This window comes from Schistocerca cancellata, chromosome 2, assembly GCF_023864275.1.
Source record: "Schistocerca cancellata isolate TAMUIC-IGC-003103 chromosome 2, iqSchCanc2.1, whole genome shotgun sequence".
Taxonomy (NCBI): domain Eukaryota; kingdom Metazoa; phylum Arthropoda; class Insecta; order Orthoptera; family Acrididae; genus Schistocerca; species Schistocerca cancellata.
The window spans coordinates 154,225,030-154,239,948 of NC_064627.1; the positions used below are offsets into that span (position 1 = coordinate 154,225,030).

The 14,919-nt window shown below is 40.7% G+C and overlaps 1 non-coding gene across 1 annotated transcript; it reads right to left on the bottom strand.

Annotated features, from left to right (window-relative positions):
* Window positions 1-9,615: 9,615 nt before the first annotated feature.
* On the bottom strand, window positions 9,616-9,689 carry Trnat-ugu (transfer RNA threonine (anticodon UGU)). Its single transcript has one exon. It is a non-coding gene; the product is annotated as a tRNA-Thr (tRNA).
* Window positions 9,690-14,919: the final 5,230 nt, after the last annotated feature.

The window sequence follows — 14,919 nt, forward strand, 5'->3', positions numbered from 1 at the left end:
GACAACGAAAATCTCCTCTGCAAAAATCAACATGTATTCCGCAGACAGAGATCTTGCGCAATTCAGCTCGCACTGTTTCTCCGCGAGGTACATGGCGCTATATAAAATAGCTCTCAGACTTTTGACACCGTCACGCACAGTCGGTTAGTTGAAAAAAATACGATCTTATCTAGTACTGGACCAGATTTGACTTATTTCAAGATTTCCTTGCAAACGGAACTAATCACGACGCTCTTACGGAACAAAATCGACAGATGTAAAGCTAATTTCCCGAGTACCCCAAGGAAGCGAAACAGGACTGTTACTGTTCACATTGTATATAAATGATGTGGAAGAAAGCGTCGGAATCTCCTTAAGACTGTTCGAAGCTGATGCGTTTGAACATAAGAAAGTAGCAACTGTAGAAAATTTAGCAAAATGACCTGCAATGGATTGATGAATGGTGCAGGCAGTTGACCCAGAATGTCAATAAATGTAGCATATTGTGCACAGATAGCAAAAGAAATCCACAACTGTACTACTGAATCACTGATTGCAGAAACAGCATTAGTCCACGTATGTTGATTTTGAGAAAAACGGAAAAATAAATTTGCGGGCCTGAGTATTCTATTTTCTTTGACAGCTCTATTTTACTTTCAAGGGCACAGTTTCTGGTGATATCCAGACACAATTTTCAATGATGTAAAGATTGGATTATATAATGATTTAAATACGCTAAGTTCGTGGACATGTGCTGTTCCTGAAATCAGTTGGTTGCCAGAAATGTAAGTCTGTGTTATTCAGCAGTTTATTTGTAAATTTATTATGTTCAATACAAAAATTGTTATTATTAGGCTACATAACAGTTTCTGAAGATCACCTATATTATTTCGAGTTACCAAAATTCTTATTTTATGTGTACATAACGGATTCTGAGCAACTACTTTTAACAACAAATGTCGTGCGGTAGCGTTCTCGCTTCCCGCGTCCGGGTTCCCGGGTTCGATTCCCGGCGGGGTCAGGGATTTTCTCTGCCTCGTGATGACTGGGTGTTGTGTGATGTCCTTAGGTTAGTTAGGTTTAAGTAGTTCTAAGCTCTAGGGGACTGATGACCATAGATGTTAAGTCCCATAGTGCTCAGAGCCATTTGAACCATTTTTAACTACAAATTAAAATCAGATAAATAGCAAGCTTAGTGAAATATTGCTTGTACCCATATCTATTATTCACTGTCAGGCCCTCTGCTGTCTATTGAAGGCCAGTTGTAGAGAGCTCTGTAAAAGGATAGGTGCTCTTCAGGGATATACGGCTCCAATTTCTTGAGATCAGCTATTTTCTTCTCACTTAGTGGTACACATTTTTCGTATGCTGCAGCCGTCGATAACGTTACTGTTGTTTTTAAATCAAGAAGTTAACGAAATGTGTGCGCCACCACGCTTCCAATGTATGGTTTTGCAATGACGTTCCCACTACACTCACTTTTATATTCAAATTCCATGAATTCTGAATCGGTGATAGTTTGTTTCTCATTCCTTGTGATCACTTTGCTGTTCATTGTTTTCCCGATGCATTTTTACCCGTCTGGTCACTAGGCGACTTTCCACAAGCAAGTAGATTGCTTATCCTCCTTACCCTTTGGTTTGTGACACCAGGGATACTTAAGAAAGCTTTCTTGCATACCTCTGATTGTACAGTGCTGGAATTAATAAAATACTGAAAATTGTTGCATTTTGGTTTGCAGTTGTCTCCTTCTGGTACTCTTCTTCGTCTTCTGGAAATTTTACCTACAGTAATCAGCCTTGGAGATAAGAATCTTGTGCGTCCTTTGATGTTATGTTGTAGAAAAGTGAAAATACCTATTTTTTTTCCTCTTCAGGAATTCTTCCAAAGCAGTTTCTACGACATCTACAAAACTACTCAGGTATTTCGGTCACGCAATAAATCATTAGTTTACTATTTTACTGACTTATAACCTCCCGTATTAGAATATTACTTACCTGCAATCCACACCATTGTTTTTCTTTGAAACTAACTTTCCTCTGTAGTTTTTGTACTCTGAACCTTTAATATGCGACCTTTTTATGATTTCACGCATTCTTCACACCTTTTGTCCTCTTTCTACTTTCACCACCACCATGTACATCCATATCTCCCCTGTTCAACATTGCTGTGCTTCACAAAGAAAAACATTGCGAACACAGAGATGATATTACACAACAGGCTAGCCAACGTTGGCTGCAGAAATAGCACTAGTCCTGGACAAGCGTACTTTCTCCTCTCACTCATAACGTCGGGATCTTGTTTGTCCCATTAAGAATTATGGACAAATGTTGTTTCTGCATTCATTCGATAGAAGGAGCGCCATAACATGGAAATCAGCTCTTAACTCAATTTAACCAAAAAGTGGACAAGTGTTGTTTCTGCAATCAGCGATTCAACTATATTATTGATGACAAAGTGCTGGAAACAGTATCCCGTAAAATATCTAGGAATAACTATCCAGGTTGACCTTAAATGGGATGACCACATAAAACAGATACTAGGAAAAATAGTTTCCAGACTATAAATCATAGGAAGAATCTGAAGAACCACGAAGGAATTGGCATATTAGTCACCTGTTCGACCGATACCTGACTATTGTTCATGAGTATGAGATGCTTACAAGATAGGACATACAAACAGAGAAGATGTAGCTAAGAGTGGCGTGTTTTGCCATGGGATCTTTTAGTCTAAATCTGACCGTTACAGAGATGCACAGCATGTTATAGGAGAGGCTTTGGGAATCCCAGAGAAGTTTATTTTTGAATTTCGAGAGAGCATTTTCGCAGAAGAGTCTGACAGCAAATTGCTTCCTCTGATATACATCTCGCGAAATGACCACGACGAGAATTCGACAAATTAGAGCTAACAGAGAGGCTTACCGAGAATCATTCTTCACTTCCTCCAGTTTCGATTTGCGAGTGGAACAGGATAGAGGAGGAGGAGGGGGGGGGGGGGGGTAAATCAGTGGTACTGTCCGCCATACCGTTAACTAGCTTGCGGAGAATGATGTAGGTGATATAGATGCGGATGTGAAGGCAAATATCATATAAGGCTGCAGTTATGTTTTCACGAGCGTAATAAACTGGCAAAGGTTTCGTTATCTGTTTTTGCATGAATCCTTTAAAAGGTTTGGTAGAAATGTAATCAAAATCACAGTTATTAAATTCAGCTGTTACAAATCTCTTTTCATACATTTGCATTTAATAAATTTCATTTTATATCATTGACAAAACTTCTATTTGCTTTGTTTCACATACTTTGCTTGTATCCGAAATTAAAACGAGTAGTTTGCAAATCCAGTATTTATTTAATTTTACGTGTCTGTTCTGTGTATCTGTTTGAAATATAGCTGTTAAATTAATTTATTAATACGTAACACTGTATCATAACGTGGAAAATTCCATTCATTCTAGCTGGAGCTGCTGGATTATGTGGAAGCTCTCAGTATCATTCCCTTCTTGTGTAGTTAATATGGTTTTCTAGGCAAACACTTCAACGAATTTTCTCATAAGATTTTCATTGAAAAATTTAAAGCTGAAATTCGTTGTGTAGGCTATTAGGAATATTTAAAGTTCATGTAGGACACTCAGTCTGAAAGCTATGTTCTGAAATTAGGAAAACAGTTAATTCATGTTGTCTGGAAATGGGTATTTATTTGAGATGTCTCTAATAAATGATAGTTAAGTCTTTAGTACCTTCTAGGCTAGACGTCTTATTCGGCAGATCAAGAATCGACGTAAAGAATAGAGAAATTTGTAAATTTGTTCACTTTGCACTGCGAAGTGCCGCTGCAGACATCAAGTTATAGGGTATTTCTTCTGGAGACGTAAATCTTATATTACGTCTCCATGCAAAGTACTAGTAATTTATTTTCATTAATTTTTCGTTGACGGCTATGTCATATCTCCATTGTATTCTCCAACAACTAGGGCAGTATAGCATAGTAAACAATTTCTTCTTATCCAACGCGATACTTTTCATCTCAGATTGATATCCTGTGCACTATGTTATCCATAATTTTTAATAATGATTAATTTTCTTGTCTTTCTTTGTGTTGATATCTTCATGTTTCACATAGTTAATGCTCGATATCCTAGCCCAAACACGAGAGTTGTATGCCAACAATACTTCAACAAAGCACTTTATAAGTACCATTTAGGTTTACCGTTCTTTTGCAGGAACGCTTTTCAGAATTTTTCCGTTGTTTGTCCAACGTTTATATCTATTCACGTTTCACCTTCATTCGTGACTTTGCTCCGAATGTACATATGCGGACTCCAGGCATTCGTATCTTGACGAGAGCTGCATATGCGAAAAGGAAAATTCTTCGCCTTGAAACAGCACTCCTAATGGGCAGTCGCCTATAAACTAAATTTCTGGATCCCTTCATAATTTATAGAGTGACTTACAAGGTAACAATTATTGAACCATGTGAAAGATAAATGTAATTTAGTTACAAACTATGGCGTGCACACACTTTATGCAACATGTAAACGTCACTGCAGATATTCGGATTTAGGCTATAATATGTTCGATATATCTGTCACCATTGCCAATGATGTGGCGCAGACGAACAGGGAAATGGTGCTTGACCCGCTGAAGTGTCGGAATATCAATGCTGTCGATGACCTCCGGAATGGCTGTTTTCAGCTCAGCAGTGGTTTTGGGGTTATTGCTGTACACCTTTTCTCTAATATAGAACCACGTAAAGAAGTCACAGGTGATCAGATCCGAAGAAAATGCCGACCAATCAAGGCCCATGCCACTGACCTCTGGGTACCCCAGAGCGGTGTCTCTAAAGTGCTCCTCCAGGACATCAACTACTTACTCTCCTGCTTCTGTGGGGTCGATCTCCGTCTTGCATGAACCACATCTTGTCGAAATCAGGATTACTTTCGATAATGAGGATGAAATCATCTTCCAAAACCCTCAAGAACCGTTCCGTAATCACCGTGCCATCACGGAATATCGCTCCGGCTTTGCGTAACTGGACAATGCACACCACACAGTCACGCATTTAGCGGAAGAGACTTTTCGATCACGAAATACGAATTCTCAGTCCTACTAATGCGCCAGTTTTGCTTGTTGACGAACCCATCAAGATGAAAGTGGTCTTCGTCACTAAACCAAACCATGCATGCGCACACTAATTCGCATCATGCCCCCCTGCCATCCTTGCAGTTTCAACGTCCTAACGCAGATTGTTCATAAGTTTTGACGATTTTATTTCATATAGTTCAATAACAGTCACCCTGTATGTAACATGACCCACGCACTAACATGTTTATGAGTGCATGATGGAATACGCATATAATAACAATTTTAAACACGGCGACAAAGGATAATGAGGCAGCATTTTCTCGGCACATATCGACCGGAGAAATTTGCAGACCGATGGTCGCTATTTGTCGTTTCATGTTTGAACAATTGTTTAACATAAACTGAACACTATCGAATCAAACCGTGTAGGACAATACTTTGTGCGAGTAGTGGGATGAGTTTCATGTTCATGTCCGTATGCCTCTACGGTAGCAGTAATTTTGATCGGGTTTTCCAGTCCCTGAGCGTTTTTAAACTCATATTCAACTTTTTTTGCAAAAAATTATTCCTTCTTCCAAATCTTTATTAACAATCAATAGCGCACATCTTAAATACCACGTAAATAGTTTTCGACCGGTAAACTGATGAGCCTGTGCAGCACAAAATGGTGACCTAATACCTCTGCTCTGATAGCGCTACTAAACGTTTCGCACGATTGAGGAAGTGCAGTCTGCTATGAAAATTAGACATCTGTACATTATCAGAATTAAGTTTCCTATGGCGTTAAACTCAAAAATCAAATTTCGTGGAGTGCATCTCAAATTGCGGCCACTTGAAAACGTAGGTACTGAAAATCGACCGACCTTTTTTGCCTTTAAATAAAAATAAATAACAAACATTACCAAGTATCTGTTTTTTTATAAGTTTATATCAAACTTAAAAATGTCTGTTTTATAAAATCCAGAAAGGCATCCAGTTGTATAGAGCAGCTTTCGTAATCATACGAACCAGTTTACAAAACGTTGTCTCGCGAAACACATATTTAAAGTTTTGCGTTCGATTTTCGTGCACATAGCTTTAAAACTTTTCAGCTTACCATTAATCTGATAGTCCTGGGCCATACATTATCTTCCTCCTCTTGAGAGGTCTCATTTTGTAAAGCGCGAATCTCTCCAGACGCTGCTCTGGAGCGAGCGCCGGGTCGAACACTTGAGGCGTTTTTGTCTCTTTTCGTGGCGAATGGGCAAGGCTGTGGTGCCGATAACGATACTCATGCCTTTAATGTTATGCAACACACCCTCAGAGCTGTAGTTAAAATTGGCACACGCCCAGATGTTAGCAATCTGGACAACTTTTACACTTGTAAACACGTGGTTTGGAGCTGGGATGCAAATTTATGAAATCCTTGCTTCATTGTTGTTCTGCGTGTAGACTCCGAGGATGTTCAGATGTTCAGATGTTCGCACAGGTTCACTCACTTCACTCCTCAGTGATGGCTTATCATCAAAATCATCCAGTGTCCCGTCCATATCAGCTTGCTGCCATTCACATCAACTTTCCGAACAGTAATTGTACTGCGGATTATCATTCTTTGAACTCCTGGGATAAAGTGACGCCATACCGACTTTTCATCTCACTGTCGTCGGAAGTACATACTTGGGACATCTGGAGGGAAAGTACTTCAACTTCATCGATATTTTCTTCGACCTAGCCTGTTACAATAACTTTACAGAGAAAGAGACATCGATCGGAGTCGCGAACGGCCTCTGGCCGTTACTGACGTATCATCGACAACCGGTTTGTCAGTGGTCTGAGGGCGCAAGAAATTATCCCTGTGGACTTGCAGAACAGAACTTCATTTGCGTCCGCCGAAGGAATCAGGCGACGCACAAGAATTAGCGAATACAGATCGGATAAATACACAATCATACATAGATAAATGTATCTCCGAGAAGAACGTTACTTTTACTAGGCGTAACTACAAGAGAAAAATAATTGACTAGATATAACAACAGAACCATTATATCTCAAAACAATATGGACGCTCCGTGGTGGCTGTGAAATATTCAGTGGCGATTGCAGCGCTCCTGACGGCTGACATGGAAAGCCAACTGACAGGCTTGACGTAAACAAAACCACGCTAGTTCACAAGACACACGGCACGTCACTACACTGAAGGGAAGTAAAATTTGTCACTAAAGGCCCAGCCTCCGATAGCGGCAAGAGTGGGCGCTTCTAATGAAACGTGATTGTCAGGTATAAAGAAATTTCCCGACCGAATACTTTTTATCGCGCATTCTTAAGACTATAAGGAGTAGAAAAGAAGAAATTTGTTTTGAAACACCCCTTAAAGCGGGCACGAGCATATAATACGGTGATCTCACGCATACTTGTATAGGAGTACGCATCTGAAAGTGGCTCACGACCGGAATCAGCTGACTGCAGTGTAAATAACAGTGATTCTATGACAGACGGGGGAAAATGGAATTTTACTTAACGTTTTGAATGCAATGTTAACAGCCCTTAGAACTGTGATTCTGTTGTACAGTGGCAGACGAGTAATGCGCTGCGTCTAAAAACTGAAGTTGAATGTTGAAATGGATATATATCGGAACGAGGTATCAACTGAGGAACAGATTCCTGAAAGTGTAAATCTGGAGCAGAGCACTGTGTGGGCGTGAAGCGAGGGACGTCAGAAAGGTAGAGAAGAGGAATCAGGGACATTTGACGCTTGGAACGAAGAAAATTAAAAAGTAAATGAAAGAGTGCTAAACAGCGTAACTGTGACTGCCAATACTAGAATATGGAAAACGGACTGTAGAGGATGTTCGATGTAATATTTATGTAGGGCTGAAAATATTATCACAGGGTAGGAATAGGCGGAGGGCAGTGTGGAACCATTTGAAAGAATGATGACCGAAAAAAAAAAATCCCTAAGTCATGATGTGTAGAATTTTCGCTCTCCGTAAATATTACTGTAATTCTTCAAGTCTAATTTCACTTAGAACGACAGTGTCTTCTAAGCCGATTACCTCTGGCAGACCTCCTCGTCACAACGGTAATTTTAATCCACCGTTCTCTTCTTTCATTCGCCGTACAGTCTCGCGGAATAGCAGTTTCCGCCCCTCACTTTTACCAATTTCCGTCACGATGCTTGGTAATATCCTTCTCACATACAACTGTCCAATATAAGGTCTCCCTTTGCGTGTGCCCTTTGATCTGTGCTCGTTAGCTGCTTCCCATCTGCCCTCCTGCCTGATATTGACTCACGTCGAGAACGCATGCCCGAAAGTACTTCTAGATCACCCGCGTGCAGTAGCAGTTCCCAGAACAATCATGCAGTCTGCAGTGTTTTAGTTTTCATGAGGTCCACACCCACTGTAAATTGTTTGAATTGTTACATCCTCTTACGCTGGGTGTCCTTGTATGGATTAAAATATCCATTTATATTGCACTCACTACTGACCAATTTCATTTGTAATAAAGCTAAAATACAAATTACTAACAAGAAATTTATTATTCATGAAATACATACAAATAGGAGTTGCAGATTACAAAACATCAGAGTGAACATACAAAGGATTTATCGAATTACACAGGGGTAGATTCGAATGTAGTTGATCTTGTATGAAATACAGGACATTTTAAATGGAATGTAATGACTACATACGGCTATGACTATTTAATGGATAGCATTACAACGCTAAGGAATAAATAGGATGTTAAGGAACGCTCGACCTTTCTTTTCTCTATTTTACTGCCCTTGGTCACAAGTTCAACATTTAAGCGATAGCCCATTTCCCTCCCCATGTGGGCTCACCATTGCGAGCGTATTGGACACATGCGTCTTGAAATGTTCTCGTGAAAGGAGGCACTTACACACATTTTTTCATATAATCTCATAAAAGGAAATCAGTTGGTGGCAGGCCTGGAGATCAAGATTTCCAAAAGCAGAACACAGAGTCACCATATCTAGTACCACAGACCCAGTGTTGTGGAAGATGTTGATTTAAAAAATATGCACCGGCTTCTGATTAAATGCACTTGCGCAACGATCGAAATTTTGGGTTTCTGTGTAATTCTTATCGGTGAATATCTATGCAACAAATAATTTGCAATTGATATTATCATTGTTAGTTGACCTGTTAAATGAAACACAAAGGTTTGACATCCAATAAATGCATGATACAATCAAACATTTTCCCTGGTTTTATATATTAACTATTTCAATGCCAGTTAGGATGACAGAATGCTACCATCAGAACAACACAGTTAATTGAATATGCATTTCTATCCCTTAGACTTTTTAGCTTTCTGCATCTTATTGTTTTCATTTTTATGGTTTGTTTGCCTGTATTCGTATATTTTCTTGTTAGTTAATTAGGTGTTTAATTATATATCTATACTAAGATGTTATCTGTTCTTTCGAACATGTCCGAAAGAACAGATACCATCGATGACCATGCAGCTCGTTAGAATGAAATTACAATGAAATGTAAACCCTTAGCTGCTTACAGGCGTTGACATACGTCAACGGGGACAGATGAAAATGTGTGCCCCGACCGGGACTCGAACCCGGGATCTCCTGCTTACATGGCAGACGCTCTATCCATCTGAGCCACCGAGGACGCAGAGGATAGTGCAGGACCGGCCAAATGCTGCACAGTGTCCAGACGTGCGGAAGCGCTGCACATGTGCACCCGTGTGCGACAGCGACATCTGTTATTAGACATGTATCCTAAATGAACCGCGGCGGCTCCACTTCCCTCTTTATGTGGTACAAGCAAGAGCGCAACATACCCAGTCTCGTTTACCCCTGATGACCGTAACTTTAACAGAGAAGTATTGAGAAATGGCAGGTACTGTGAAAAAGCAAAGGACGGGAGATCTATGTTCTCAGTCGTTTAAAAATGACTGGAAACTGCAATTCTTTTTTGTAGCCGTTGGTGAAAACTCACAGTGTTTGCTGTGCCGCCGAATAATAGGCGGACAGCGTAAGTTTTCAATTGAAAGACACTACAATACATATCACAAAGACGAGTGTAGTGTACTCAACAGTGAAGAACGGCAAGCAAAATTAAATGTCCTTAAGAAAATGGATGAGACACATCAACTCGATTTTACTGTACGTCAAAGTAACTGATAATTCTTGAACTCTTAGTTTCTTGTGTTACATTTATGTCTATTTTACTGTACGCTGTACAATGTACTGTTTTCAATTTTCCAGAATGACAACCACACTAAATCTTCACTGCGAGCAAGTTTTAAATTCGCATTAAGAATTGAACAATCTAGGAAACTCTTTCCCGAACGGGAGTTTGTGAAAGGATGTCTGATTGATGCTGCAGAACTTGTGTGTCCCACGAACGTTAGCAGGTTTCAAGAAATCAGTCTGTCCTAACAAACAGTGACAAGGCGTATCAGTGCTATGGCCGGCGATGTGCACAGGCAGCTAATAAATAAGGCTAAAGACTTTGTTGCTTTCTCTGTTGCGCTCGATGAAGCAACAGATCTTACAGATACAGTCCAGGTTGTGATATACATAAGAGGTGTCGATAACGCACTTTTTGTAACACAGGACGTTTTGGACTTAGTACCTTTGAAAGGGACTACTACAGGTGCGGACTTACTCCAAGCTGTGGAGCAAGCGATTGATGGTGTCGGTATGGGCTGGAATCGGTTAGTCTCAGTGATCACAGATGGAGCACCATCAGTGCAAGGCCATCAGAGAGGACTCATAGCACGGATGCGCAAAAAGCTAGGGCGCACAGAGGAGACGTTGTATGGAATTCACTGCATTCTGCTTCGAGAGGCGCTTTGTGCAAAATCAGTAACGTTAGCAAACGTCATGCAAATTGTTGTGCGTACTGTAAACTATCTGAAGACACATGGAGTTACGCATCGCCAGTTTCGGTGGCTCTTCGAGGAATTAGGAGCGGAGTACGGCGACATACCTTAATATACCGAAGTACGCTGGTTCAGTCGAGGTAAAATGCTGAAAATATTTTTTGATTTACGTTTGGTCATAGTAACATTCTTAGATGATAGCGGAAAAAGTGAAACTATGTTGGAAGACCCTTGTTGGATATCAGACCTTGCATTTCTCGTTGACATTACGTCTCACATGAACAGCCTGAACGTCAGTTTGCGAGGTGAAAATAATTAAATTTCTGACGTTGGAAAAAGTAAATGGCTTTGAAAGGAAGATTGCGCTTTGGGAGAGCCAGCTATTGACAGAAAACACTGCACATTTCCCAACTCTTGGACTGGTCCATGAAAGTGCTAGATTTCAAGAATACGTGTCAATAATTGTAAAAATTAAGGAACAATTTCGAGCACGATTTGCAGATGTTACGAGTTTGTCTCCTGTCATTCGCCTCTTCGGTCGACCGTTCTCGTCGTCAGTTGAAGACGCTCTGAATGATCTACAGATGGAACTGATCGATCTACAGTGCAATACAAGACTGAAGGACAAGTTCTTTGCAGTGCGAAGTACAAAAGAATTCTACTAAAATTTTTCACAACAAGAATTTCCACGCCTGCAACGATAAGCCTCGGGAGTTATGTCCATGTTCGGGTCGACATATGTTTGTGAAAGATTTTTCTCGGTGATGAAAATGAATAAATCAAGGTTTCGATCAAGCATAAGTGATGAAAATCTTCGCAACTGCTTGCGTTTGTGAATGAGCCGTGCTTTTGTGCCCGATATTAACTATATCATTTTTAACGGCCAGTGATAAACGTGTTTGGATTTATTCCTTTCATAATTAAAAATTATTGTTTACTAATTGTGCATTATTACCTCATTCTGCTCCATGTTACATTATTATCAGGAAAATTGGTCATTAAACTGATTGTTCCAATGTATACTTACATTTAGGATTTTTTTAATGTGTGAAGGGCTATGCTTAGCTGAAGTCGATAAAACATAACATTCATCTAATTGTCGGTTATTATGCTGGTTTCAGACGGAACTGATGAAAGATATAGCAATAATGGTATTGAAATAACAGGTGATCATCAAAACGTCTTGCGGGTATCATTCTATTCAGAAGTCAGTGAGACAGAAATTATGTGGGTGTAACTGAGGGCACCGAGAATTAGTTATACGAAACCTTGCATTAGTTTAATGTTATTTGAAATCATGAATAAGGTTCGTTGGAAGTCGCTAAGTGCTCTCTTTCTTAAATAATAGATTAAAAACATTACGCGTATATACGTGCCGTCAGTCAAGCTGCCTTCATAAAAACCAACGGTTGTTAACAGTATTACTTGTCTTACTGGGTTAAACTGTTAACATAAAAGTAGATGTCTCAATGAGTAGACTGTGACAGTATTTTAAATGTTTACTACGCGAAATACCTTCCCATGGTTGGCTTGCAAGCTGTGGAGAGAGCACTAGAATGCGCCGGTACAGAGTATCCCAGCAAGTGGATAAAGCGACAACTGTGGGTAGAAACATGCACTACATGAACGCTGACGGCTGCGGCGTGCACGCTGTGACCCGGAAGTTGCACATGTGCAGGAGCACCGCACGCGTGCAGAATTTCTGGCCGGCCCTTGGATAGTGCGACTGCAGGGATTTATCTTGGGTACGCCTCCCGCGAAACCCACATTCTCAACTTATTCTTCCGCACTACATTCGTAGTGCCCCCAACCCATTATAGTCATTACACTCGGCGTGTTGCCTATTCCCGTATGTCTGAGCCTTATATATATATATATATATATATATATATATATATATATATATATATATATATATTACTTATTATGGAGTCTCCAGTTCTGTATAACTGTGATACTGATTTCGTATTTTGCCATTGAGTGTCAGATAGCTTTGAATTTATTATTTTTTCTAGTATTGAAATCCAGATACGGAACGAAGTACAGTTTGTATCGCGAATGATTGCTGACTTACTTCGTGTTTGAATTATACAGTAGTGAACCATGGGCTGTGATAAAGCCGGTAAAGAAGAGCCTAGCACTACGTTTCTTTGAGATGTTTTTTTACAGAATGATGCTGAAATCTGGGTAGATAGATAAGATAAGAAATGAGGACGTTCTCTGTAATACTGGTGAGGAAGAAAATATATGGAACACTCCAACTAGAAGGTGGATCACATGAGAAGCTGTTCCGATGTATAACAGCGGCACCATGGTTTAAGGAGCCGACAGCGTCTGACAGAAAGGTGGAGTGATCACGTGGCACTCGCCGTTGCATCCACTGACGTCACCGACACAAGACGACATGGTAACTTGCCAGCAGCGCGTAGTCCTCTGGGCCTGATGAAATATGCCGTCACATAATTACGTCACCATACAACGCCGCTATAGCGAAGGTCTCCTTTTCAGTTGGGCATATCTCTTATTACTCTTTGAGAATATCAGGTGTTCTACGAGGGCTATTCGGAAAGTAAGGTCCGAAATAGAAACCACTGTGAAAACAAAAATGTTTTACTTGCAACAGCTACACTTTACAGCTACTCCTGTACATAGTCTCCGCTCAGACTTAGACATTCGTCATAACGTTGTGCCAACTTTCCAATACCCTCGTCATGGAAGGCAGCCGCCGGTGCATTCCGCCAATTCTGTACGATGGTCTACAGCTAGCTGTATGTGCCAAAATGATGTCTTCATAGCCAAAGGTTCATGTGGGCAGAAGTGAACCTCAGGGGATGCCCGTTGCGGGCTGTATTGTATATACTCAAACAATTATCATTGAAAACGGTGCAAGAGCATCTTCATTTCCCCTTGAAAGAGCGGCCGAGGATTTTTATGAGAAAGGAAACAAATGACAGTATCCTTATGTGGGCTCCATGACATCAGGCTACATCTGTCACCAGGCTCAGAACTGTAAAGAGTGACGTGATGCCATCGACAGGCATACTAGAGCCACTACCCAACTCATCTGTGCAAAGTTTCATCGGATTTTCGCTGTGGTTTCCACTTCGTGCCAGATGGGAGCCTACTTTCCAAACAGCGCTTGTATATCGCTTGCTTGGTGTACACAGTATGTTTTTAGTTTCTGTTGGGCATTCGTTGTCAGTTTTTTAAATGGATTAATATTCGCTATCGACTGTATAACAATTTCCAATCTTAGAGTTTCCAACTTAAAGACATTTTCAAGCGGTGAAGCCTTAAGCAGTTAAATCTTCTTCTTGTGCTATTGTAGCATGTATCCCACACCGGGTTGGGTGCTACTTTTCACAACTGCATTTTCTGCGGGATCACATTCTCGTAAAACTGTTTGGAAATATGTAGTAATTAGCACAGTCGATGGCGAATATGATGTGATCTACAGATCCTACAAGATTATGATACCACAACAGATACAAAAAATGATTCGTTGTCCACAGTAACGAAATGGGTTCTATTTGCCACACATTGTTCGACTCATGCACAGGGTGTTTCAAAAAGGACTTTGCAACTTTGAAAATTCATATTAACTAATTCGTAGTACCTACAGAGGTGATTGTAGTATCAATTTGTAGGGAAATACATCAAGTTTTGTCTCGCGTAGCTCGCTAGTGCCGAATCGCTCCGGAAGGAGCGCTAGAGCGAGTTGCGTTAATGATGGCTGTCTTCACTGGACCCGAGCGTGCTAGCTATGTTTTGGTTTGAAGAATCGAAGTCGGCGACAACAGTTCAGCGTTATTTCCGTACCAAGTACGCAAATGACCCTCTTAGTAGGCCTATAATTTATGAGTGGCATAGATGTTTTGTAAGAAAGAGGGTGCACAGTAAGGCTGCGTTCACACTGACGGCCGGGCCGGGCCGGGCTGACGCGTACTGTCTCGGCTCGTGCCTAGCCAGCTCAGGCCGACGTGTAGGGCATTCACACTGCGCGCCGCGCCG